The sequence below is a fragment of the Danio rerio genome, chromosome 13 (assembly GCF_049306965.1).
Source record: "Danio rerio strain Tuebingen ecotype United States chromosome 13, GRCz12tu, whole genome shotgun sequence".
NCBI classification, from domain to species: Eukaryota; Metazoa; Chordata; class Actinopteri; order Cypriniformes; family Danionidae; genus Danio; species Danio rerio.
The window spans coordinates 32,455,511-32,483,166 of NC_133188.1; positions in this window are offsets into that span (position 1 = coordinate 32,455,511).

Consider the following 27,656-nt stretch of genomic DNA (forward strand, 5'->3'; position numbering starts at 1 on the left):
TGAAGAGCTCAGAATTGGTTCTTCAGTGGCAGTACTGCGATAGCACCCATTAGGAACCTTTTATTTAAAGGGGAAGTATACATGCCAGGCACTGAAGCCAGCATACAAAGATTTATGCCCGGTTCACACTAGTGCGTTTAAATTTTGAAACGGCGTTTCTGAACAGCTCTCCGTCTACACCAAAACACTGAAAACGCACATCACGTGACCACACACAAACATGCATGCGCTGCAGCCTATCTACCCTGAAGAGAGCTGTGCTCGTCGGAGTGTTCATCAAGGATCTCCTGCTGGATCTAATCTCGCTAGCTGCATCCCAAATCGCATACTAATGCACTATTCTATGCCATTTTGTAGCCATTTTCATAGTGTAAGTAGTGTGTTCACACTGAAAACTCTAAAAATAATAAGAGCACTTTAATTACCCGGATGATGCACTCATTCAGCCGGTAAAATGAAGTGTGTAATGATGGACACTTCACACACTCACAACTGCAGATTTGCTCACGTAGCGGAAGGGGCGGAGTCATCGGGCGCACATGCTGGATACCGTTCGAGGTTACAGAAGTAACCCTTCGTTTCCCGAGGAGGGGAACGGAAGTGCCATAGAGTGGATTGATTGAAATCCACGAAATGGGAGGATTCGGTTCAGAAGCCGCTTGTCTGAAACAGTATTGAACGGGCCAATGAAAGAAATGAATTGGCAGCGTAAGCTTGCACAGGTGCACTTCATTGCCAATTATCCCAGCATATAAGCACACCTGGAGCGAGCAAACGCCATCCTTTTAAGCTGAAGAGACTTTCACTTCCGTTCCCCTCCTCGGGGAATGAAGGGTTACTTCTGTAACCTCGAACGTTCCCCTTCGTTTGGGGAACTTCAGTGCCATAGAGGGGATTGATTGAAATCCACGAAATGGGAGAAGTATGGAAAGCGCCATAATGACTGCACCTTACCAACGCCCCCGATGAGGGTATAGTCAAGCAAGCGTGACGCACCCACATCATGGGAGGCGCGGTCCTCCAACGTGTCCCTGGCCCCAATTTATCCTACTTCAACAGAAGTCTTACAGATTTAGATATATTTTTTGGGAAGTCGTGAGCATCTAGATAATTCTAGGAAAATACGACAGTACGTTGGGAAGCGTGCAATCCCGATAGGGAGGACGCTGCGGAGGCCATTCGTTACCCAAGGGGGGATAGATGGCAGAATTACATATGGACTAGCCCTAAAAAGGGGGAGTACACATAGCAAAAGAGTGGTTAGCGGAGAGGGAAGACACGGGTCCACCCAGGGGGGGGGAACTTAACCGTGGCGGAATAAGCATATGGGATCGCCTAGTGGGGATCACGCATAGCAGGCACCTTTACCCAAAACGCGGGCTGACCTGCGGGCAGACCTACAATGTAGTGGGCCAGCAAGTGATTCCTCCGCTGAGTCAGTGCTGGGGGCCACGGAGGAATCTGCAGGGCTCACCTGACGGGGAACTTTACTGACAGATAAAAAGGCGCACGTACCTCCGTGTTAGGGAGAATGGCGCAGCAAGCGTGTTTCAACACCCTACCGAATTGTTTCCTCAATCACCAAGGGTTACTTAATACCCTTGAGAAAACCGGCTCCACTCGCAGATTGTAAAACCTTGCAAATGTGTTGGGTGTCACCCAGCCCGCAGCTCTACAGATGTTTGTTAGACAGGCGCCGCGTGCGCGCGCTCGAGAGGATGCGAAGCTCCGAGTGGAGTGCGCACGCACTCTCGGGGGACGCGGCTCACCTCGGCTCTGATTGCGAAAGAAAGGCATCCACAATCTAGTGGGAACTTATTTCGGTACGGCACTTCCCTGTTGCCGACCGCCATAACAGACGAAGAGCTGCTCAGATGATCTAAACTCTGAGTGCGGTCCGGATAATACGCAAACGCGAACTGGACAATAAAGAAGGGCTGGGTCTGCCTCCTCCGAGGGCAGCGCTTGCAGGCTCACTACCTCGTATTAAAACGGAGTGGTAGGAACCTTGGGCACATATCGCGGGCGGGGTCTCAGGACGTGAGAGAAAGCCAGCCCAATTACAGGCACGAGTCACTGACCGAAAAATGCCTCCGGGTCCCCGACCCTCTAATCGATATCAACGCGACCAGCAGAGCTGTCTTCAGGGACAGAAAGATACTGAGTCGAGGATCGAAGGGATCTGACGCGGCTTGTGTAGCGAGGGCGAGATCCTAAGAGGGCATGAGAGGGGGCGGGGTGGATTAATTCGCTTAGCGCCCCTGAGGAACCGGATGATGAGGTTATGCGTTCCCACGGTGCCGCCAGCCACCGCGTCATGAGAGCGGAGATGGCAGCCACGTAACCTTGAGTGTGGAGGGCGACAGCCTGCTCTCCAGCTTCTCTCGGCGTAAAGAAAGCACAACGCTGATCTGGTAATTTATCTGGTAGAGAGCTCTGACATCCAGGTCCGGTTCAGTCAGAGGGCGCGCAACCAGCAACCTGTTCCTCGTCCTCCCTGACCTTGCACAGTAACTGCGCGAGCAGGCTCACAGGGGGAAACGCATATTTGCGCATGCCCCGAGGCCAGCTGTAAGCCAGTGCATCCGTGCCGAGAGCACTCGGTCAGGGTAAGAACAACTGCCAATGAGCGATCTCGGGGGAAGCAACAGATCGATCTGGGCTTCCCAGAATCGCGCCCATATCAGCTGAACAGACTCGGGGTGGAGTCTCCATTCTCCAGGACGTAAGGCTGCACGGTTGAGCTTGCCTGAATATGAATGGCGTGCAGCGATTTCAGCCGCGGATGACTCCAGAGGAGCAGACGGCGGGCGAGCTGAGACATGCGGCGAGAGCGCATACCCCCCATACGGCTGATATATGCCACCGCCGCCGTACTGTCCGTCCTGACCAGCACGTGTTGCCGCTCCAGCACCGGAAAAAAACGGTGGAGAGCGAGGAACACTGCCAACAGCTCCAGGCGATATGCCAATGCAACTGGGTACCTTTCCACAGGTCCGCAGCCGCATGCCCGCAACGCACAGCCCCCTAGCCCGTGTTGGAAGCGTCTGCTGAAACGACAACAAGACTGGACGCCTGTTCTAGAGACACCCAGGCCTGTAGGAACAAGGGGTCGCTCCAAGGGCTGAGGGCGCGGCGACACAGCGCAGTAACAGAGACTTGGTGTGCGCGCGCGTGCCATGCGCGTCTGGGGACTCGATCGTGAAGCCAGTGCTGAAGTGGTCTCATATAGAGTAATCCGAGCGGCATGAAGCGGCTGCGGATGCCATATTTGCTCTTTTCTCGGTTGACCTGAAACCCCAACAGGTGGAAGTGCCGGAGCACTTTGTCTCTGTGCATAATCAATTGCTCCGAGAGAGGGCAAAAATCAGCCAGTCGTCAAGAATTTAAGTATGCAGATGCCCGCGAGCCGAAGGGGCGCTAAGGCACCCTCCGCGGGCTTGGTGAGGACCCGCGGAGACAGAGAGAGCCCGAAGGGGAGGGCTTTGTATTGCCAAGCTCGACCTTCAAACGCAACCGCAGAAACTGACGGTGGCGAGGAAGAGTGGAGACATGGAAATACGCGTCCATCAGGTCTAATGCTGCAGACCAACCCAGAGGACGAACGCACCGGAGGATGCGCTTCTGCGTGAGCATTCTAAACGGCAGCTTGTGCAGACAGCGGTTCAAAACGCGCAGATCTAGGATTGGCCGTGACCCACCGCTCTTTTTGGGCACGATGAAGTGTGGGCTGTAAAACCCGCTCTCCATCTCGGCTGGAGGGAGTGGCTCGATTGCATCCTTCGCCAGGAGGACAGCAATCTCCTCTCGCAAGACAAAGGCGGACAGGGGGCTGACCCTGGTGAATACACACCCGTGACTTGGAGGGCCGTTTCGCGAACTGAATCGCATAGCCGAGTCTGATTGTGCGTATGAGCCACCGCGAAGAGCTGGCCCGCACTAACCAGGCAGGCAGAGCTCTCGCTAATGGACTCATCGCTACAATCGGTGACGTTCCAGCAGTGGGGCAGCGCGGATTAGGTGTTCTGATCCGGGAAGCGCGCGGGTCCCACGGAAAAGCTGGAGGTGAGATATTTGCTCTCACTCCGCACCCGAGCTCCGGAGGGGAGGCTAGAGGGGTGGGAGAAAGGAGACCGTCCTCCCAGCGCTCGTGAGCCACTGGCGAAACGCACCGAATCTGCAAGCTAGAAAGCATAGCGTCCCAGACTGGCAGATTTCGGGCTGTCACATCTGGGGAAGTGGAAAAGTGCCCTTTCATAATGTTTTCATGGCAGTAAAAAAGTGCCGTTGGAAATGGGGCCCCGCCCTCCAGCGGGGAAAGAGCAAGTTCCCTCTTCTCCAGATGGCCTGCCCCAGGGACGCTTCGCGGTCCGTTGCCAGACTTAGCGGCGTTCTGGGCAGGGGGGCTGCCTGCTTCCCAGGTGCCCGACGCGCTCGCTTCGCCAGAGGCGTGTGGGGGCGGAGCAGCTCTCGTAGGCGGGCGCCTTCGGCGAGGAGCAGGTATGAATGGCACGGCGGGCGGAGCGGGCTACGGACCGCCGATAAGACATCACCCATCAACTGCTCTCTCACCGCCTTGAATTCCTGGGTGAATTCACAGACAGTGTCGCCGAACATGGCTTGGGATATGGGGAAAGTCAAGAAAGCGGACTTTGTCGACTTCGCGCATATCAGCCAGGGGTGGCGCTCCTGGATCACTAATGTGGACATCGTCCTCCCCACCGCACACGCAGCAGACTCAGTAGTCCGAAGAGCTAAGTCTGCGCAACAGTCATGGCATCGCAATGACGACATGAACTGCCCGCGAGCAGCGCATTAACATGCTGGACCCCCCAGACATGTAACGCAGTGCCCGTGCCCATCATCCGAGGACAGGAAACCACCGCATCCAGAAACGCACAGTCGGAGCGCCGTCCTGAAAAGGACGTGCTGCACGACTGTGTTGCTCTTTCTGTGAAATTTGCAACTTTATACACACCGCTCTGGAGGACCGGACCCAAAGAACGCCAGGCAAGGGAGAAACCCAGCACGACCGTCTGCCGCTGCGTGTACACACTCTGGACAGGGAGAATGCTCTCGTTCGCTCAGAATCACTGGTCACAGCAGGAGGAACCCTCATCGACTCGATCAGAAAGTCTCTGAAGCGAAAAGGATGGCGTTTGCTCGCTCTAGGTGTGCTTATATGCTGGGATAATTGGCAATGAAGTACACCTGTGCAAGCTTACGCTGCCAATTCATTGCTTACATTGGCCCGTTCAATACTCTTTCAGACAAGCAGCTTCTGAACCGAATCCTCCCATTTCGTGGATTTCAATCAATCCACTCTATGGCACTGAAGTTCCCCAACCGGAGGGGAACTTTATTTATTTTGGATGGTGAAAGCAAAATTCTCCTACGAAAGTGATTATAGCGCCTCCGGATGGGGAATGCGGTTATACCCGTGGCAGGTATTATTTGATAGTTTGGTCATTTATTTCACTGATTTGGCAACCAGTAAACGTCATCAGGGAAACGGTTTGAATTTCCGCTTAGTAAAAAAAGCATTAGTGTGCCATTTGGGAAAACACTACATACATATACTATGCTATTGAGTGTATAAGTGCATAAGTACATAGTGCATGAGTGTGCCATTTGAGACGCAGCTACTATATTTGCTAAACATGATATTTAATTCATCTCGTTGTCCATATCTAACAACATATTCCCCGACTTTGGTCTTTTGAATCCATTACTTGTTCTCAGGTAATGTGTTTTGGCTGAGCACAAAGAGGAGTTAATAATTAATCTAACCACATACATTCTGTATATTGAGTACTTGCTTGCCTTTGTTTCCAATAATGTATAAACTTATTGTACGTTACACTTTTGATAAGGGCCATTATTTGATTATTAAAACTGATATTCAGCAAAAGACACGGTATGTTTTTTTCTATGAAAATACGCAGTGATGTTAGACTCCGTCTTGTTATGAATACGCATACAGTGAAGATGACGCATTTGCAGCACAACGCCTCAACATTTCTGCTGTCTGTTAAGTTGTTAATATCAAAATGAAAATAGCAGTTCCTTCATGTTTTTATTTTATTGTTTAGAAAGTGATACAATGTAGCCAGGATGATGTGAATAATGTTATAAAGTACATTGTTCATGAAGATTTACCCGACATGTCCTCGGGAGTCTGTTTTCCATATCAAACTTGCGAAGTCTGAACTTACAAGGAGAGGATGCAGGACTCTAACTGTGTGTAGGCTACTTAATGTTGAGGAAAAGACCCAAACAGAGAGGCGAATGTCAGCAGCCCCTCCTCCGTTTCATGTCTACGTTTTCCCCCATCCACACTGAGACGGAGCAACAGCGTTTTAGGATGAAAACGACCTCTTCAGCGTTTCCAAAATGCTCCGTTTTCGGCACTCGAAAACTCTGGCGTAGTGTGGACGGATGGCGTAACCGTAGCAAAACAAACTAAAATGCATTAGTGTAAACAGGGCCTTATACTTGACAAAAACACCTCTTAAAACGTTTTTACATTTATTTTTTCTTTTTTTTTCAGCTTAATCCCTTATTTATCAGCGATCGCCACCATGGAGTGAACCGGCAGCTATTCCAGCATATGTTTTATGAAGTGGATGCCCTTACAGCCACAAACCAGTACTGGGAACACTCATACACTTATTCACACTCACACATTACGGCCAATTTAGTTAATCCAATTCTCTTTAAGCACATGACTTTGGACTGTGGGGAAAACCAGATCACCAGGTTTGCCAACAGAAATGACAACTGGCCCAACCGGGACTCATACCAGAAATGTTTTTGCTGTGAGGCGACAGTGCTAACCACTGAGACACCATGCTGCGCTATATAAGGGTTACCTGTATTTCACCTAAATTGAAAGATTCTCTCATTGCTTGCTCTCCCTTGTGTTGTGGTTAAATCTGTAATTATTATAATTGCAGAACACAACTAAGATACCTAAATTCCTATTCACAACCCTCTCTATTCTACCTGTTCACAAAAAAAAAAGGTGATTCACAAAATTCATAAAGGGATCATAAAATAAATCCTTATAAGAGTTAAGCGTATACAGTATTTGACCCTGTGAGGTTTTAGGTGAATAGAAAGATGGAAAGATAATTTTAAAAACACACTAGTAGCCTTTCTTAAAATACTTGGGAATTTTTCCCCAATAAAATCACCTTCTTCATTCTTTTACTTTGTTTAAAACCATAGGCCCACATCCACCCCTGGCCCACCAGCTACTCCACACCTGTGCCCCATCTGCCATAGCAGGTCCTCATTCAGCACCCATTTCTGTCTGTGTGTGTTAAGCACCACCTGCATCCTGCAAACTGGCATGTTTTTTAGACATCATTAATGTCATTATTTCAAATTAGGAAGCAAATTAGTCCAAATTTTGTAATTAGTAATATGTGTTTGGATCTGTTCAGATTAATACTGGTGAATGTTTGCTGATTGGCCTACATTTAGGTTCAGTTTAACCCTGCTGAATTTTATCGGTACAGATTTTATTGATATTATCAATATGGAAAATATTTATTTATTTATTCATTCATTTTCTTGTCGGCTTAGTCCCTTTATTAATCCGGGGTCGCCACAGCGGAATGAACCACCAACTTATCCAGCAAGTTTTTACGCAGCAGATGCCCTTCCAGCCACAACCCATCTCTGGGAAACATCAATATACACATTCACACACACACTCATACACTACGGACAATTTAGCCTACCCAATTCACCTGTACTGCATGTCTTTGGACTGTGGGGGAAACCAGAGCACCCGGAGGAAACCCATGCAAAGGCAGGGAGAACATGCAAACTCCACACAGAAACGCCAACTGAGCCGAGGTTCGAACCAGCGACCCAGCAACCTTCTTGCTGTGAGGTGACAGCACTACCTACTGCGCCACTGCCTCGCCCCTATTTATGTATTTATTTAATTAAAATGATATATTAAGTTGTGAAACAAATTTGAGAACAATTTATGGACACCTAATTTTTTGCCTGTCCAGAAATAATGTAATTTAAATTTTTATAATTAATAATTTTAATAATCTTAGGCATGGCTTTACCATGCTAGCAGATCAGTGTTTTTCAAAATAACAAAGAAACTTTAACAGAAACACATTTTCACACTTTTTTTGTTGTTGAAAGCAGCGGTGGAAATTAGAGAACATCAATCATTGTAGCAAGAAGACACCTCCTTCTCCACTTTTTACTGACTTCTTTACAGACTTTGCGTCTTTCCCCAGTTTGGCGGTGAACATGATGTTTCCCGTTGGACCCAAATAAATTAAATTTTTCATCACTAGAGTGAACTCTGGAGCAGTTCTCTGTCCACACAATATGCTCCTCAGCAAAGCTTGGTAGAGCTTTTTGATTCTTTCTGCTGATGAAAGGTTTGGTCACTGTGGGGCTTTCATTCTAAATTTTCTTAAACATAAAGACACTGTATGTCGAGGTACAGATCCTTACCCTGTTCACTGAACTGGTGAGAAATTCTAGCTGTAATGTTGCCCATTGAGATTCTTTACATTATCACTATCTTTCCTTTCTTGGATGCCTTTTTGGCTAATTTAAATGAGTTAGTGACATTGCAAAGATGTACAATATTCTAGAAATATTGTAAATCTTTACATTTTTAGACAACTATACAATAATCTTGAAATCACATATAATGACTTGCATCTAAAAGTTTTCCAATTGCCCTTCAACTAGTCAACTTTCTGTCTGATGATTTCAGCCACTTTAGAACAGCACACCATCATGCCAAGTCAGTGAAAACTGCAAAGTTCAACCCAAGCTTATAAAAAAAAAAAAATGCTTTAGTCTAGAGTTTTGCGAATTGTAAATTAAGTTGTGCCAGTTACATTTTGTTGCACATTTCAGATGAAAAATTTACTAGGGGGCACTGTTTATATTTTATGCAAATCTAAAATACTTAGAGTACATTTTGTTATATATTTCAGAAACATGTCCTTCTTGTACACGAGAAGGTGGGGCTTGACTTGAGACTAGACTCAAACTCGAGCACTCTGCAGCACAAGTACTGAGACAAGTACAAGAACAGCATCCTGAGTCATAACTGGGCATTGTGGACAGCCGTTGGCTTGTGGCAGTGGTGTACGTACCCTGATAGAAATCTATGTTTAGAATTTTGTGTTGAATTTTGAACGCTGCATTGCATAGCATGTCACTGAGCGGCACATCTGGTGAACCTGTGAAAGTCTGCCATTAGTGTTTGTCAGATAATTAAGGAATTTATCTCTAGGTCCCAGAATAACAACAACGGGCCCTGTCATACACCTGGCGCAATGTGGCGCAAGTCGCGACGCAATAGTTGTTTGCTAGTTTCAGCTTGATGCAAGAGTCATTTTGATGTTTTGCGCCACGCTGTTTAAATAGCAAATGCATTTGCGCTCATATGTGCGCCCATAGGCGTTCTGGTCTAAAAAGGAAGGCGTTCTAAGGCGCATTGCTGGCGCGTTACTATTTTGAAAAACTATAATAGATTTTTTCAATAGACTAAAACAAAGCCAGTTTAAAGTCCAGCGCAGAGCGCGTTAGTTATGCGCCTTGCTTACACACTGCATAATACACACAAGATGTAGAGGAATACGCAAATATCTTTACATATGAAAAAGATTTTAAATATTAAGGATATATATATAAAAAATATAATGAGGATATATATAGGATATAAATATAAAGGATTAAAATATTACAAAACATATTATTTTCTAGCCTATATAAATTTAAAAACCACGGCCTTCATGCCTTCTTCATCTCAGGATTCTGTCTCAGTTCATTCATAAAAAATAGATTTTGTATAATTTTATAATTATTAGAAGTATTATTTCTTACATGCATATTTATATTTGTTTTAATAAAAACAAGCTTAGATTTGTCCATCTGTCAGGTTTCAGACCATGTGGGGCACAGCATGTGTATTTTGATATAACTCTGTTTTTTGTTCATTTCATTGTTAATTTATTTGTTTGCTGGAAATTAGAACTGAATTTTGATATAGTTTTGAAACAAATCTTTGCGCTTAACAAACAAAATGAATTATTTATAGGCTAATTGATGTCTGTGCGTACAAGGTTTCCCTATCCACAAGAGCGAAAATTAAAGTAGATTACGAGATGCCTAATCTCTCATTCTCGCGCTGCAGATGCTCTGTTTAACTGTTTTCTTGCTAGTGAAATGCTCAGTTTTCCACTTACAAAGTCCTTATGGCACAAATGCACTTATGGCGCGAAGCATCTGGCTCTTAAAGGAAATGGGAGATGAGACTCTGATTGGTTTATTCTCAAACCACACCTATAACTCGTTAAGAAAATAAGCTCAACTCTTTTAGACCATGCATCATGGCGCAAAGCGGATTTTTCCATCTTTACATTTGCAAAAGTGGATTCTGTCCACTTTGCTCATGGACAGTCAAAATAGAGCCCAACGATTTATCTGAAAGTGTGCTCAAATGAGATATTTTAAAAAAAGAAATGTTTCTTATGCTGTGATTAATGTTTCTTATACTATGCTTTAGAATATTTGTAACTCAAGAAATATGCTTTAAAAGCTGCACTTTTTCTCTTGTTGGGATAACTTCACTACCGTCACTAAGCATCACTAAGCTGTGACGTTGTAATTTAAGAAATTTTGGGTACTTTTTAAAAAAGATTTTAACAGATTTGTGTGTGTTGAGCATCATTTAATACAACATTAGCACCTGTTAGCTTTAATTGTGAGGAAAAATGGATCATTTTGAGATTTTGTCAGCTAATTTTATCTTCAAGGTTTAAAGGAATTATTGGGGTGGGATAAAAACGTACGTGGTGACACTATGCTTTTGACAGTAGCATCTGCTAGTGGAGTGATGATGCATTGGTTTCTCATTAGTATTCCTTATCCTATGAGAAGACCCTGCTTCTTAATTATTCCTGACTGCACGTGCATTTCGATGACAGACTAATATGGACAGACCACAGGCCTGCCAAACTGTTTGATCATGTCAATGCATGACAGTATTAACCATTCATGAAGGCTTGTATGTGTTTGTTTCCATAATCCATGGAGTTTGTTGCATAGCTTTCACCGCAATGTTGTCAGGGCCATCAATAAAGCCAACCTGTTTGTGTGCAGTAAGCGTTTTTGTCAGGAGAACTGGACGAGAATTGGAGAATGGTGGACTTTGTCTTTTATTAGTTGAGTTTGTTACCATTCAGACATATCACCGTGCTGCTGTGTTATCTGGCAGGGCTAATGGTTGGAATAGATATAGAAAGAGACATACTGCACTGCTATTCACTGTGTTTGCATTCAGACCAGGGATTCAGGAGGAGAGAAGTCTTCCTCATTTATAGCGTTTAAATAAACATGATTATCTTTGTAATGATATAACAAATTGTGGTTATATATTTATTTATAATTATTATTATATTATTATAATAATTATATTATTATAAATTATAATAACTTTGTAAACTATAAAAACATGTGTCTCCTCACATTTTGTATTGTGGACTTTTCTTTATCTTGATCTGGTGAGACACCTAACAAAAGTCCTTCTTTTCCCCCTGCTCTGCTAGCCACACCCACTCCTTTCTCATATAACAGCGCTTCATGCCCATCATGAAGCATTTTTTAAAAATTCTAAGGTAGACTTTATCTGAAAGAGGGGGGTTTCATGACCCTTTAAATTAAGCCATTTCTAATGTTACACTCAAGATTAAAAAACAAGCTCTGTATTTATTTTATTTTAGTAGATGCATTCACCAGTGAACATATCTTCGTTTTCCTCCTTCTTGTAGTTTTCATCATGCTGTCTTGAGTAATTGGTCACGTAGCACAATGACTCATGTGATTCTCTTTAAAGTAAAATCATAACTATTGAGCGCCTGTGAGTAAAGCTGTCAGGTTTTAAATCACACACCACCAGGGCGATCTTCCCCAGTCAAACAACTGCTGTTGAGATGAATGGTAATGCTAACAGCTAAAGCAGCTTTCTCCAGGTATTACAGGTTAGCAGCATCTAGAAAGATTTGAAATCCTTTTGAGATTTGATGTTGGCATCAAAAGGAAGTGACACAAAACGTTGGTCTCAATTTAACGCAGTAGGGAAGGGAATGTTTTATGGCGATGGTCTTTTCCTGAGCTCTGATAATGAGAAGCTACAGCCTCATAAAACGCTACCTGCAGGGCCGCAGGGAGCTGTCAGATCTGTGCGAGCCTCGCAAGTATGCGCAGGTGTGTGTATGTGTGTGTGTGTGATCACTCCCGTTGGATCTAGTTGCCTTCATCGTGAGTGTTTTCCTGGATGTCTGCCGTCTTTAAAGTGCACTGCAACTGAAATAAGGGAATAGTTTGTTTACAGTATAAAAAAAAAAACTCTATATGTATTATTTGTTCAAAACACCTCTTTCAACCTAACCTTGAACAAATATGGACAGGTTTAAAGACTTGTCAAAATCCTGTATTAATAGCATGGATTTCATTATACTGCCTCAGGGATGCTTAACATGATAAACATAATGACTTGCCTTGAGTACTGATCTATACACGGGTGAAAATACATATAATGCCACTTAACAGTTTTACTTAATAATACAGTTGACTCTTTAAGACCTGAAGTGTGTTTACTTGGCATAAGATGCCTGAGGTGTACTCTTACCATGAGGACATAGCTGTCAGCCTCAAGCACTTTCTTTGTCTCTGTTTTTTTAACATGTACAGTGTATGCAATAAAAACACAATAGACAGTGCCTGACTGCAATGAGCGATAAAGAAAACCTGCTATGGTGCTCAGCATAAATGAGTACTCCTCTCACAGATCTCTCTTTTAAATAATATATTATATTTAGGATGCTTTACAATAACTTGGGTATATACATTAGATTAGTCAGTACCAAAGCCAAAATTAGAAATAATCTAACAAAAAACTTAAGATCACAGTCCAAATATTGGTACACTCAGGGGCATACAACCCAGGGGGGGGGGGTTGGGGGGATTGATACGTCCCCCTTAATTTTTGAGACAGACCATTTAGAAACAAGTGATTAATAATTATATGAATATACAATTTTGTATCTCATTCAGCTGTCCCTCCCCACTTTTAAAATGTCCGCTACATCCCTGAGTACACTGAACTGAATATGTTGGGGGGAAATATTAAATTAAACTTTAATAGACAGGAAAAATGCTACTGTTACATTTAGTTGAAATTTTGTAGTTTTAAATACATTTGCATTTAAATGTATTGTCTTTGTATTTCTAAAGATGTTAAGTGACTAAACTCTTATTATAATATATATATACTGTTTTATTTAACTGATTAATAAAATACACAAAATATATTGGCTATATTGTCGGTAATATGGATAAAAAATATTTATTTTCAAAAGAGGGTGTAATCAATTATGCTTTGCACTGTATATATAAGTGAAATAAGTCACATACAATACAACCAAATAGCTGTAGATGCCTGTTCTCTACATTACCCTTTGTTGTATTGTCATTGACTTACACATTCCCAAAGTGCATGAAAGAAAAGCAGTTACATAATTTATATTGTAAAAAAAAAATCTTGCTGATAAAATAATTGCTTCATGTCCGATTAGGCAAGTTACTGGAAACATTCCTTAGCGATTTTGGTCAGTGTGGACATGGCACCTTGCTACAGATTTGTTATGGGAATCTCATATTCCAATAAATCCCAAAGATGCTCTACTGGATTGAGATATGGTAACTATTGAGGACTGATGAGGATCACCTTTATTATAATAGGACAGTAGAGATTTCAGACACGAAAGCAATGGGAGCAAAAAGAGGGGAAGGATTGGCAAAGGACCTCAAGCCAGGAATCAAACTTGGGTCGTCATGTCCACCTCTGTGCTGTATGTTGACGCTCAGTACCACTAGGGCAGGGGTCACCAATCTCGGTTCTAGAGGGCCGGTGTCCCTGCAGGGTTTAGCTTTAACTTGCCTCAACACACCTGCCTGGATGTTTCAAGTATACCTAGTATGACCTTGATTAGCTTGTTCAGGTGTGTTTGATTAGGGTTGGAGGTAAAATCTGCAGGACACCGGCCCTCCAGGAACAAGTTTGGTGACCACTGCACTAGGCTGTAGGCTATTAATGCAGAAGTGCATTAATTTTTGTGATTGTTTTATAACTTTTGATTCAGTTACCTATGGGAGAATTGACTAGGAATAATAAACGGCAGAAAACAATCAAACTACTTGCTCTTGAAACATTTGTGTCCATAACTATACAAAGCAGAATAATATAAATAAAAAACATCAGTTTTACTACATCAAGCAGCGTAACAACCTGTTTTTAATGTTTAAAAATGAATGAATGAGTAAATGAGACTGTAAGTCATAAGCCAAAAAGATTCAAATGGCTGCGCCTGTTTATACACGAAAAATAAGGTCAATAAAATACAATTACAATTAAGCGCACATGGCAAGAAGTGAGGGGCATCACGGTGGCGCAGCAAAATCAAGAAGGTCGCTGGTTCGATCTTCTGCTGGGTCAGTTGGTATTTCTGTGTGTAATGTAATGTAATGTAATGTAATGTGTATTTATTGTATATAGCGCATTTATTGTGTATGGCCATACACCCAAATCGCTTCACAATCATGAGGGGGGTCTCTCCACACTACCACCAGTGTGCAGCATCCACTTGGATGATGCGACGGCAGCCACAGGACAACGGCGCCAGTGCGCTCACCACACACCAGCTATAGGTGGAGTGGAGAGACAGTGATCGAGCCAATTCGGTGGAAGGGGATGATTGGGAGGCCATGATCGTAAGGGCCGATAGAGGGACTTTGGCCAGGACACCGGGGTTACACCCCTGCTCTTTCACGAGAAGTGCCATGGGATTTTTAATGACCGCAGAGAGTCAAGACCTCGGTTTAACGTCTCATCCGAAAGATGGCGCCCACTGACAGTATAGTGTCCCCTTCACTTTTTTACTGGGGCATTAGGACTCACACAGACCACAGGTTGAGCGCCCCCTGCTGGCCTCACTAACACCACTTCCAACAGCAACCTAGTGTTCACTAGTGGTCTCCCATCCAGGTACTAACCAGGCTCAGCCCTGCTTAGCTTCAGTGAGTAACCGGTCTTCGGCTGCAGGGTGTGGAGTTTGCATGTTCTCCCCGTGTTCACGTGTGTTTCCTCTGAGTGCTCCGGTTTCCTCCACAAGTCCAAAGACATGCGCTTTATGTGAATTAGGTAAGCTAAATTGTCCATAGTGTATGTGTGTGAATGCAAGTGTGTATGGAGGTCTCCCAGTGATAAGTTGCAGCTGGAAGGGCATCCGTTGCGTGAAACATATGCTGGATAAGTTGGCAGTACATTCCACTGTGGCGACCCCTGATTAGTAAAGGAACTAAGCTGAAAATAACATAATTTAATGAATGGCAAGCAGTGCAAACCTAGAGTTGTGCAGATGCAAACAGTATATCGTGCAAAAAGTCACTTTTTCAAACTTTTTAACAGAAGTTGTTGGAGGAAAGGTCAAGGTCCCATAATGCAATTCAAAAGCATTAAAAAACTATATATATGAAAACATTAATCGCAAAATACAGAAAACTGTTGGTTCATGAATATTTTCTAGAGTGTAGCACCTCTAGAAATGGCCGTGTATTATAATTCCAGTAGATGGTAGGTAGTTTTTTTTATTCAATCCAGCCTCAAATCAATGTCCCCATTCTGATGCTTGCTTTAAATTTCAACAAATGTCTTGACTGCATGCCTAAATGCATGGGGTTGCTGCTGCAGTATGTGATACAGCCTATAGATATTGTATGGTAAAAAATGTAAATGCAAACAAACTGATGAATAATTTCTGATTGCAAATATTTGCATACAGGATTTATGCACAAATACCTCCACACGTTTACTAAATGAACTCCAGTGTGAGCCCGATAGTCTGTTTACTGTACATGCTCGGTTTTGAAAATAGATGAGGGCTTTATCCCTTTGTCATAGATGGATTTGGCTTTTGCCCCAGTTTCTCCCACGGGCTCCAAATCGCTCGCAATTCCCTCTGCAGCATATCCAGACATGCTGTGGCCCTGAAATGAGCCAATCCAAGCTAAGGAAACATTAAAGAAGAGAAGAGGAGACACCAGTGGGCAAAGGAGATGCAGAGGATCAGGGAGGAAGCTGTACGCCTCGTTCATCTCTGTTTACTCCAGCTGTCTCCAATGCCGCAAACCGAGAGAACGACAAGAGCGTGGAGATAAGGGAGGCTGAAAGAGAGAAAATGATGAAGACATGCCAGTGGACACTGCGGTTTCGCAAGGGCAGGCTATGGGGAAAGGTTAGTGAAAACAAAGGAAGTGGTCCAACACACACACACCCGGGAAAGTGCTGATCCATGGTCCCCGTCGGGGAAGGAGGAGAAGGTGCATTGATTGCGCACAAGCCACAAATGAGAAATCCATTGGGGTTTGCTGCTCCTGGCTTGAATGAGAGAATGGGGCAGAGGAGGTCAGCTGGGTGTCCATGTCTTTGCCAGGGCATGGCAGAGCTGGCAGCCGAGACACTGAATCCATTAAACACAACATGGCCAGGAGGGTCAACAGTTTGTATCAAGCCACGAGGTCACTCAGAAGCTAGGCATTTAGCCAGCTGGACAACATGTTTAGTGTCAGGCAGTGGCAAATGTTTCATTCATCAGATTGAGACACACTCCCATACACATACAGTATACGTGTGTCTCACACAGACAGGTGCATATACAGTACACTATCCGACACTACCTGTTGCCTAGTTTTAGGAACTACAAATAATACCTTGACTGCTAGATAATCATTTGGTATCAGAAGTGGCTTATATGAAAGGCAAATACCTCTAGATTACGTTTATTGTAGAAAATAAAATAAGATCATGTCTTTATTTTAAATAGTTTAATTAGGAGTGTAAGGTCTGCTTAGACAAGTCGTGTCACTTAATAGAAATGATGTTCAGTATAGAAGATGCAATGACCCAAATAACGTATTATTAAAGTCATCTGGAATGTCAAAGAAAGCGTTCTTGCAGGACTCCCAGAGTTCATCAAGATACTCTAGATTAATCTTCAATGCCTCTTCCTTCTTCTTACCCCAGACATACTTAATATTGTTCATGCTTGGTGACTGGACTGGCCAATCCAGGAACACCTTGACCTTTTTTGCTTCTAGGAACTTTGATGTGGAGGCTGTTGTATGAGTGCTATGCTGCTGAAGAACTTGCCCTTTCCTGTGGTTTGTAATATAGTGGGCAGTTCAAATGTCTTGATAGCTAAGGCTGTTGATGTTGCTATCCACTCTGCAGATCTCTTGTACACTCCCATATTGAATGTAAGCCCAAACCTTGATTTATCTTTAACCAAACTTGACTGATTTCTTTGAGAATCTTGGGTCCATGTGGGTTCCAATAGATCTTCTGCAGTATTTCGGATTGGGATGCAGTTCAACATATAATTCATCGGGAAAATCTACCTTTTGCCACTTTTTCAAAGGATCAACTAGAAGTCAAGTTATTGCTCTTACAACTGGGATTGATGACAAGACTTTTGTCAGGTAGAAGACCTGTAGTGTTGACAGTTACATCTTCTTAAAAAGGAATTATTTGTTTGTTTACACTGCCAAAAAATGCTTTTCTTACTTAGATTTTTTGTCTTGTTTCTTGAACAAATGTCAAAAAATTATTTTTCTAGACAAGCAAAAATATTGTCTTGTTTTCAGAAATAATATGCCAATGTTAAGTGAGTTTTTCCTTAAAACAAGCAAAATAATCTGCCAGTGGGGTAAGCAAAATAATATTGTTTTTCCTTTTGACAAGATTATTTAGCTCACCCCATTGGCAGAATATTTCTGAAAACAAGACAATATTTTTTACTCGTCTAGAAAATTCTTCTTGATTTAAGAATGTTTAGATATTTGCACTAGAAACAAAAATATATAAGTAAGAAAAGCATTTTTGCTATGTAAAGTAAGTGACAGTTTTGTACAGTTCAAATTCTGTCAGCATTGTAGTAGCTACCTTTTTAGAAAGGACTGATTAGGATGTATTATTATTTAAATTAATATTATTATAAACTAGTTGATTATTATCAACTGTTCTATGCAATGCTTTTTATCCTGGGTGGTTAAAATGGTTGTATATTCAGCATCCAAATAAATGTGGAGAACACAATGCTTGATTTAAAGTTGTAAATAGACACCAGGCCTTATGTTGTTCCAGGCCAGCATAACTCACTTTTTCTAGGGAGGTTTTAAAACATATATTTTATGAATCGAGTGTAGATCTTTTTTCTAAAATGCTTTTTAAAAAATGTCTCTTTTGTCAAAAGGCTGGACGTAACTGATCAAAACAGTAAACAATTTAACACTCTAAAATATTAGTGTATAATATAATTGTAGTTCTGCCAAATGACTGCCAAAACCCCACATTTCTAGTAAAAATCCCTCTGCAATCTTATACCAAAAATGGAAATAAAGGCAGTCTTAATAGCTAAAAATGTTGGAGAGGATTAATATTATGGGATTGTATTGCACTGCAATATGAAGCAAGTGTTGATGTTAAATCAAAAGAAATTCACAAAGACTTGAAAATAAAATGATTTAATGACTTGCGATGGTTACAACTGAATTAGTTGCAAATAACTGTATAAAATAATTACATTGTAAAAAAAAAAAAACCACACACACACATCTTATCACTATTTGTCTTTGGAATCTGTATAAACCTTCTAAGTGAAAAGGACTTGTTTTGCAACATAAGCAAATGCATATGATAATTGACATTCTTACATAATATAAATCTAAAATCCTTCATAAATGATCATACTGTATATGGTTATTTGCTGTTCATGAGACATTTTCTGTTATTATAGCAATTTTGTTATAAAGCCCAAATAGTGCTTAAAGTATATTTTTCTTCATATTTACATTGTATTTGAACTAAAATGCATTCATCAGACTCTGTTTTGATGCATTAATAGAAAACCTGCCTCAAAATGCTTTACTTGTCTTCCTGAAAGTTTTTTTTTCCTTTTGATAAATCATTTTTCACACTGTGTTCATAATAATGTCATTGTTTTACAATGCTGCTTCCAGGCAACAAGCCACAAATTCTTCATAACATAGACATAATCAATTATTGAACTGAAGGTTTTAAAATGAAGTTTAATCACAACCATTATAAATAATATTTAATTGGTGCAAAATGCTTTTTTCTTTCAAAAATGTGCGTCTTCCTCATTATGCAATATCAGTTAAAACAAAAACAAACAAAAATCAATAAAATTGCCTTTATTAGAAGCTGCATCTCACATTTTCATTCATTCATTCATTTTCCTTGGCTTATGCCAAGTTCATACTGCATGATTTTTAGCCGTCAGGTTTTGAGAAATCGCTGATAAACGCCTGAAATCACATTCAAAGCACCGAGCTCATTCACGTGAGTAACAATCACACAGGATGAACTATTAAAGACACGATCTGAGAGAATCGCAAATGAGTCGCTGACACATATGAGATAGTTGGCATGCTAAATACCTGGACCTGTCGGCGATTCAAATCTTGTCATGTGAAATGTGTTCTGATTGAAAATAACGTTGGTAATTACCTGCAGACAATGAGAGAACAGCATCCACTAGTCTGGGTATCTGCAGGCCAGCAGGAGGATGGGGGAGACATTAAAAGTACTTATTTTCAGTTCATCTAGACCCCAAAAAAAGAAGTAAAACTAGTGTAAATTTGACTGCAGCACCCGTATCTGTTTGATGTGAAATCTGAGCAACATCACAACCTGGTCGAAAAAGAAAAAAAGTTCCAGAGAAACTGCTAATTCCCTTTAAATCCAGATGAGCAAAATAAGTGCATGTTCTACCCCACTAAAGGCTTCTTTCTCATTATGTAGTCAGTAACAAAAGATAAACTACATAACCTTGCATTGTTCTCACGTGTGTTCAGCTGTATGAGATGTAGTTTACGAACCTTGTTGTCGGTGAATCTTCCTATTTTAAGGTCATGCAGTGTGAAACCTCCTGACGAGATTACTTTGAAAATCATGCAGTCTGAACTTGCCATTAGTCCCTTATTTATCAGGGGTCACCACAGCAGAATAAACGGAATTCCAGAATATGTTTTAAGCAGCGGATGCCCTTCCTCACGTAACCCAGTAGTACTGGGAAACAAACGCACTCACACATACACTCATACACTACAGCCAATTCTGTTTACCTTAGTCTCTCATACCACATGTCTTTGGGGGAAAGTGGAGCACCCAGAGAGAACCCATGCAAACTCCACACAGAAATGCCTCTTGGCCCAGGCAGTACTCAAACCAGCAACCTTCTTGCTATGAGATGGCAGTGCTAACCACTGAGCCACCGTGCCACAATATCTCACATTTTTAAATGTATTTTTTTCTTTCTTCCTGGTGGAAAACATTTTGATTTTAATCAAGAACCCAGTGAGATTAACGAGATATATAAATGACTGACTATATATAAGCAGAAAGCAGCATGAGTTAAAGAATCATTACACAGACAAAGGCTCATGGCTGAAACTGTTGTTTTTCTTTTCTCCTGTTGTTCATTTAATAAATTATTGAGTGCGAACCTTTATCGTTAGTTTATTAGAAGTTGCAGCTCACATTTTATTGCCATTTCACATACAGTCTGTGCTTACAGACAACCTTATGTACAGTAGCTCTGCCTGTTTTTCCCATGTTTCCCTCTAGACAGTCCTAAAGTGAGCACATACACTCTAAACCCAAGGTGTCTGTTTAGTTGCGTGACACGCGTCCCAGTTAATCTTCACGCCATGAGTCTCTCCTTCATGAAACAGTAAATCTCTGAACTCATACTTCATCCACCCACAAAAAGTAATTTAGAATCCATTCATGCCCCTCTGCCACCACTCAGGCCTAAAATAAAGAGCAGCCGTGGATGCCTGCTTGCTTTTCATCAAATCATTTTCCGTTCCCCTGATGCTAGTGAACGGAGAGGCTCCTTTTTTTTTTCTCATTACCTCCCACCTCTGTTCAGCTGTATTCAAACACGGCACCAGAGTCAAACATAATCTCAGCTCCGATATGATAATCCCCCCCAGACCGTTTCAAATGGAAACCAACTGAATGCGGAAGGGAGAGGATTCATTATCAACGCCCCAAGGGGGTGCATGGATGGAGGTTTTTTTGGGCGATGATGCGTTGAAGACAAGCGTGGTTCTCCCACCTTGATCTTACACTGCTGAGTCGGCCCAAAGAGTCTCCAGTGGGACTTTGTAACTGGACAGATAAGCATTAGAGGCAGAGGGTGACAGGTGAAGGAGAGCGGGACGGGTGTGCTGGATGCTGATTGGATTAAAAATGACCGCTTCGCTTTTATTCGCTTGTCAGGCGGTGTTAGTCACCTATTGAGGGCGTTGAGGCGAGACACACCTGTCAGAAAGGCTTGTCGTGTCTATTGGTGTCTGGACATGTGTGTTATTGTGGAGCTGGATTTGTGTGGGTGCGGTTTATGAAAGATTTATGAAATGTATTCAGCATGAGTGTATTTACGTATTCAGTTTTCAAGTTGAGGTATCTGACAGAAATGGTAATCATGGAGTATGGCAGTTTTAAATATTTTAAAATCTGTGAAATATCTAAGAAAATATATAGAAATATATTATATACTGGATATGAAATATTGGTCAAGCCATAATTTTCTGTTATAGTTGTAAAATTCTGATTTGGTGCTAGGTGGCATGGTGGATCAGTGGTCACCCCACAGCAAAAAGGTTGCTGGTTCGAGTCCAGGCAGGTCCTGTTGGCATTTCTGTATATAGTTTGCATGTTCTCCCCGTTTTTGCGTGGGTTTCCTCTGGGTGCTCCGGTTGCCGACACAGTGTAAAGACATACTGTATACTGTACGCTATACTGTAGGTTATACTGTAGGCTAAATTGGCCATAATGTATGAGTGCGTGTGTGAATGTGAGAATGCATGGGTTTCTTACTGGGTTGCAGCTAAAAGGGCATCCGCTGCGTAAAACTTATGTCGTAATTCAGTGGTTATGTTAATCTCTGATGAATAAGGGAATAAGCCAAAAGGAGCTCAATGAATGAATGATTGATTGATTTGGTGCTCAGTTACTGGATCTCTATAGTTTTGGCAGCTTAATAGTATTTTGAAATCCACAAAACAGCATTTATTTGAAATAGAAAAATATTAATATATAAAAATATTTTAATAATGTTTTTACTGCCACTTTTGATCATGCATCATTACTGATGCATCATTACTGAATTAAATGATATTAGCACACAGTTTTATAAAAATAACAAATGTCAGTGGTGCATTAAAGAGTTCAGATGCAATTGCCGTCTGAAATTTTCTTCAAAAATGAGCATTTTTCTCAGACTACTATGTTTATGTTGAGTTATTTCATGTTAAAGACATTAAAAAAGTGTATTTTTTGCCTTATACTTAAAAATTACTGAACCTACACACAGGGGCCTGATAAAAATGCTCATTTTTGAAGGAAATTTCACATATCTTTTAGAGGTTTTTGCATCGGAACTCTTCATATATTTATGAAAAACTATCATCAATAATATACAGTGCTCAGCATATATATGTACATCACTCACAAATCTCATCTCATCTCATTTTCGGCCGCTTTAATCCTCATTTTAATAGGAAGCTATGCAATCTTATGTGTGCATATGCTGTACATTAGATTACTTTTACACCCATATTTATGTTAAGTTTTATATTTATGTTTAATGTTTATATTTTTAGATTTTAAATTATATTTCTATGTAAAAAAAAAAAAAACATTAAATGCAAATTTTAAAAAGAGGAAAAATTTAGAAAACCAAAAAAAAAGAGAGAAAAATTTAGTTGAAATTTTGTAGGTTGTAATTTTTTGCATGAATTTAATTGTATCATCTTTTAATTTCTAAATATGCTTGGTGAAAAAAAATATTATTTAAATAAATATATCTGTTTAATTAATAGATTTTGTTTAAATGCACCAAAACACATTGCCTATCTTCACTGAAAAATGGATCACAATATTCATTTTAAAAATGAGCTGTCCTCAGTTTAGCTGAGCAGTGTATTTGATTCCACATTTTAGGTCAAGTATTCTGACAATTTCTAGAACTACATTAAATTTGTTTTTGGCCTAGCTTATTTACAACATACATGGAATACAATTATTGTTATATAATAAATCAATGATCTTATTATACCATGTGAAATGACTATATTTTAAAGCCTTTTATAGCTTATTAATATATATTTAAAATAAAATAAATAAAACCCAAAAGCATGAAACTTTTCCCCCAGAAATGAAAGGCTGATGTCATCGAGTTGCTTTGCAGAACAGCTTTCCATCATGTTGAAGTCTCTCTGTATTTGCTTTGGCAGTGTAGTGTAGGTGTGATCGCTCACACCACGGCTGTTGTTACCATTTTTGAAATTTCCTCCTCCAAATGAGTGTCTGTGCGCAAGCTCCAAATTCGGTAGCGCTGTTGCATCAACTTGTTGGAAAAAAATATATTCTTGCCTTCCAGAGTGTGTGAGCTGAGGAGAAAATCAGGTACAAATGGAGAATGAGAGACAGAAAGAAGGTAAAGAAGTAGCTGGCCAATAAAAGTTGCCTCTTCACAAAAGCAGACGGCAGTTTGTAGCCCATTAAACACTAATCCTGTGTTTTACTGCCTCGGTTAAGCTTCCCTATTTATCACAGGTCATAATCACACTGTAATGTGGCCTAATAGAGAAGCATCAGTGGAGAAAACTGGTGCAGTGACATCATCTCTGATGAGAAGGACAGTTTTATGTAGAACTGAAGCATGGACATGCAAAGACAGATCCCTAGAACAATAGTCCACACAAGAATAAAAAATTCTCTCATCATCTAAATATTTATGACTTTCATTCAAAACAGTATTTTTTTTTTGCTTTGTTTTTTGTATTCAGGGTTATTGCTAACTTAAAGTAAGACCATAAATCTAAAATGTTTGTTACTTAAACAACATAAACATACATGTATGCATAAACATACCTTTTTCCAGGTGGTTTTAATTTAACTTATGTCGAGTTCAGACTGCATAATTTTGAAAGTAGTCGTGTCACAGAGGTTTTCACACTGCATGACTATCTGGGCTAGCATTTTGTCGCTGCTTTGTTTACACTGCAAGATGGATCAGCGACAGGGGCTTTTACATTGCTTGATTTTCAATAGGAAGAATCACAGACAACTTTGTCCAAACTACGTCTCACAGCCAAATACACGTCGTATATCTTTTGTTATTAACTACATAATGAGAAAGAAGCCTTTAATGGGGTAGACAATGTACATATTTGCTGACCTGGGTTTGAAGGAAGTTAGCAATTTCTCCCCAACTTTCTTTCTTAACTTTCTGTATGACACGTCAAACAGACACGGGTGCTTCTGTCAAACCTCCACTAGTTTTTCCTCCATTTCTTGATCTAAAATAACTGCAAATTTGCGTTTTTAACTTCTCCCCCAACCTCCTGCTGGCCTGCAGGTTTTTGAGTAGGCTAAATTGGCCATAATGTATGTGGGTAAGTGTGTATGGATGTTACTCATGATGGGTTGCAGCTGGAAGGGCATCCGCTGTGTGAAACATATGCTAAATAAGTTGGCAGTTCATTCCGCTGTGGCAATCCCAGATTAATGAACTAAGCCAAAAAGAAAAAATTAATGATGAATAAATAATATTATCAGACCTTTGAGTTTAAGTTAAATAAAAACACAAATGTATTTAAACTTTATTTGATAAAATTATGTTGGACCAAGTAGTTTTTTTTTTTTTCAGTTGTTGCTAAACAAATTTATTGGATGTAAATCCTGCACCCAATTAAATTGAGTTCATCCAATGGGTAATTTTGAGTGCACTATAGCCAATTTAGCTTATTCAGTTCACCCATAGCGCATGTCTTTGGACAATGGGGGAAACCGGACCACGCAGAGGAAACTCATGTGATTACGGGGAAAACATACAAACTCCACACAGAAATGCCAACTGACCCAGCTGGGACTCGAACCAGTGACCTTCTTGCCATCTATCCTGAGCCATCCACCAGCACAATTTTGTTCCTAAAACAAATTACACACCAACAGTCATTCCTATTTATCTATTTTAATTAGCACAACAGCATACCTACTCTGTAATTGTGTACTGATTTTAAATTGAACAGTGCACACACACACACACACACACACACACACACACACACACGCACACACACAAAATGCCTAAGGTGTAGACGAATTGCAAGAATTCAAACCTATGTTAGTTTAAAAAAACATGCATTGACTCTCCAGACTATGGAGGCTGCATGAACCTCTGATAAAGAGTGAACAGGACAGGCAGGATGAAACAGTAGGTTAGGTTAAGCGCAGATGTGGATGGGATGGGGCGAGAGGAGACAGAGACAGAGAAAGTGAGAAGAAACCGAGAGGGAGCAATGTGTCCTCTACCATTTCCAGCCCCGAGGCGCACGGTCACCTCAGAGACTGTCCACCGAATTACCCACAACTCCTGGCTGCTTTCGGGAGCGTCTGGACAAGGCGAGCGGACAGGAGAAGTTAATGAGGGGAAGAGACGGAGCAGGTCTCCAGGGGCCCCCGTGGGGTTTGCTGTGACAGGCTGAAGGAGTTCGCCCACTCTGATTGGGTAATTAGTAACATGGATTTGGCCCACAGAGTAGGAATTGATTGATTATGGTGGAGGGCGTAGGATGGCTTTTTTTTGCTATGTTTCTTGATGCCCAGACGAGGAGAGCCTAAGAGAATAGAGGTGTATACACACACATACATTTACAGTTTTTTGCTTGGTTTGTTATGATTTTAGCACCTCTGTGCATATGTGTTGGGTGTGAGAGTGTGGTTAAAACGTTGTAATTAATTTTAGCTTTTATGAGCTTTAATGAATGAATTATAAATAAAGAATGTTAATTACCGGTTTATATTTGTCAGTGCTGTGTGGAGCAAAGGTTAAGTAGCTGTTTTAAGAAGTTGTTGTGTATATGTGTGATAAATATTAGTTGCTTTTGCCTTAAGCAAGTAGTTTTTTTTTTGGTAACATTTATGAATTCACACTACACTGAGTTGAAATCACAACATGACCTTATTAGTATTCATAAGATTTGATGTGTTTTGGTAAATGCTTGAAAGTGCAAAGTGGATGGATTGATTGCATGCAAAAATATCATACATCGTGTATATATCATAAACAACATGTTTTCATTGCATTTAAAAGGTTGTTTATTACACTTCTATTCTAATCATATAAGGTTAAATTAATTCGGTACCTGCCTTAAACATATGAATGTTAAACATATACAGTATATCTTATAAATCTTTGAGTAACACACTAAGAAGTGTCAGCATAAACATGTAAACTACATACAATCAATGAATAAAAAATTATTATAGGGCACTTATTTTACCCCTTTTACAAGATGTAAGATAAGCCTCTGGTGTCTCCAAAATGTGTCTGTAAAGTTTTACCTCAAAATCCCCATCAGATTATTTAATATAGCCTCCAGAATCTGCCCATTTTGGTGTTTGAGTACAGTGTAGCAGTTTTTGCTGTGGCTTTAAATTCAAATGAGTTGCTTCTCCCGGCCCACCGATCTTACGTGTGCATCTGCTTCTTCTGCTTTACAGCAGATAAACAGCAGTCAGTGATAGAGACAGACACGGATGTATCTGAAATACAGCTTATTAGTCTAAAATAACAAGTAAGTTTGTTTCATGTCTTTTCAGTGGTATGTCCACGGATATTTAAATTACATTACAACATTGATGCTGTAATATGAACCTTACAAAATTGAAAATAGTCACCTTAAGCTTTCCCCGGACATTTATTATTGGCTGAAAAAGTTTAAATGTGCATATAGTCCATTGGGTTCTGTTTTAACATGAGGATTTTTTTAAAGAGACTTCTTGTGTTTCTATCACTTCAATATGACAGCTTACAAAGGATGATTTTCATCATAGGTGCCCTTTAAAACTGTTAATGCAAGTAAACAAATGTTTGTTTTAATATCAAGAATATCTCTTCTAATCTCCTTGAAAATGTCCAGAATTTTAAATCTTGTTGCAGATGTTCATTTTAATTTTTAAAATGTTAAAGTTAAAGCATCATGGTGGTGCAGTGGGTAGCACGATTACATCACAGCAAGAAGGTCGCTGGTTCAAGCCCCAGCTGTGTCGCTGTGAGTTGGCATTTCTTTGTGGAGTTTGCACGTTCTTGTCGTGTCGGCATGGGTTTACTCCGGGTGCTCCGGTTTTCCCCACAGTCCAAACACATGCACTATAAGTGAAATGAATTAGCTAAATTGGCCGTAGTGTATGAGTGTGAATGCAAGAGTGTATGGGTGTTTCCCAATGTTGGGTTGCAGCTGGAAGGGCATCCGCTGGTTAAGTTGGTGGTTCATATTGCTGTGGCGACCTCTGATTAATAAAGGGGCTAAGCCGAAAAGAAAATGAGTAAATGAATGTTAAAGTTTACACTTAAGTAAAGTCATGCATTTTCCTGAGATGGGTTGAGGCTGGATGGGCATCCGCTGCGTAAAAATGTGCTGGATAAGTTAGTGGTTCATTA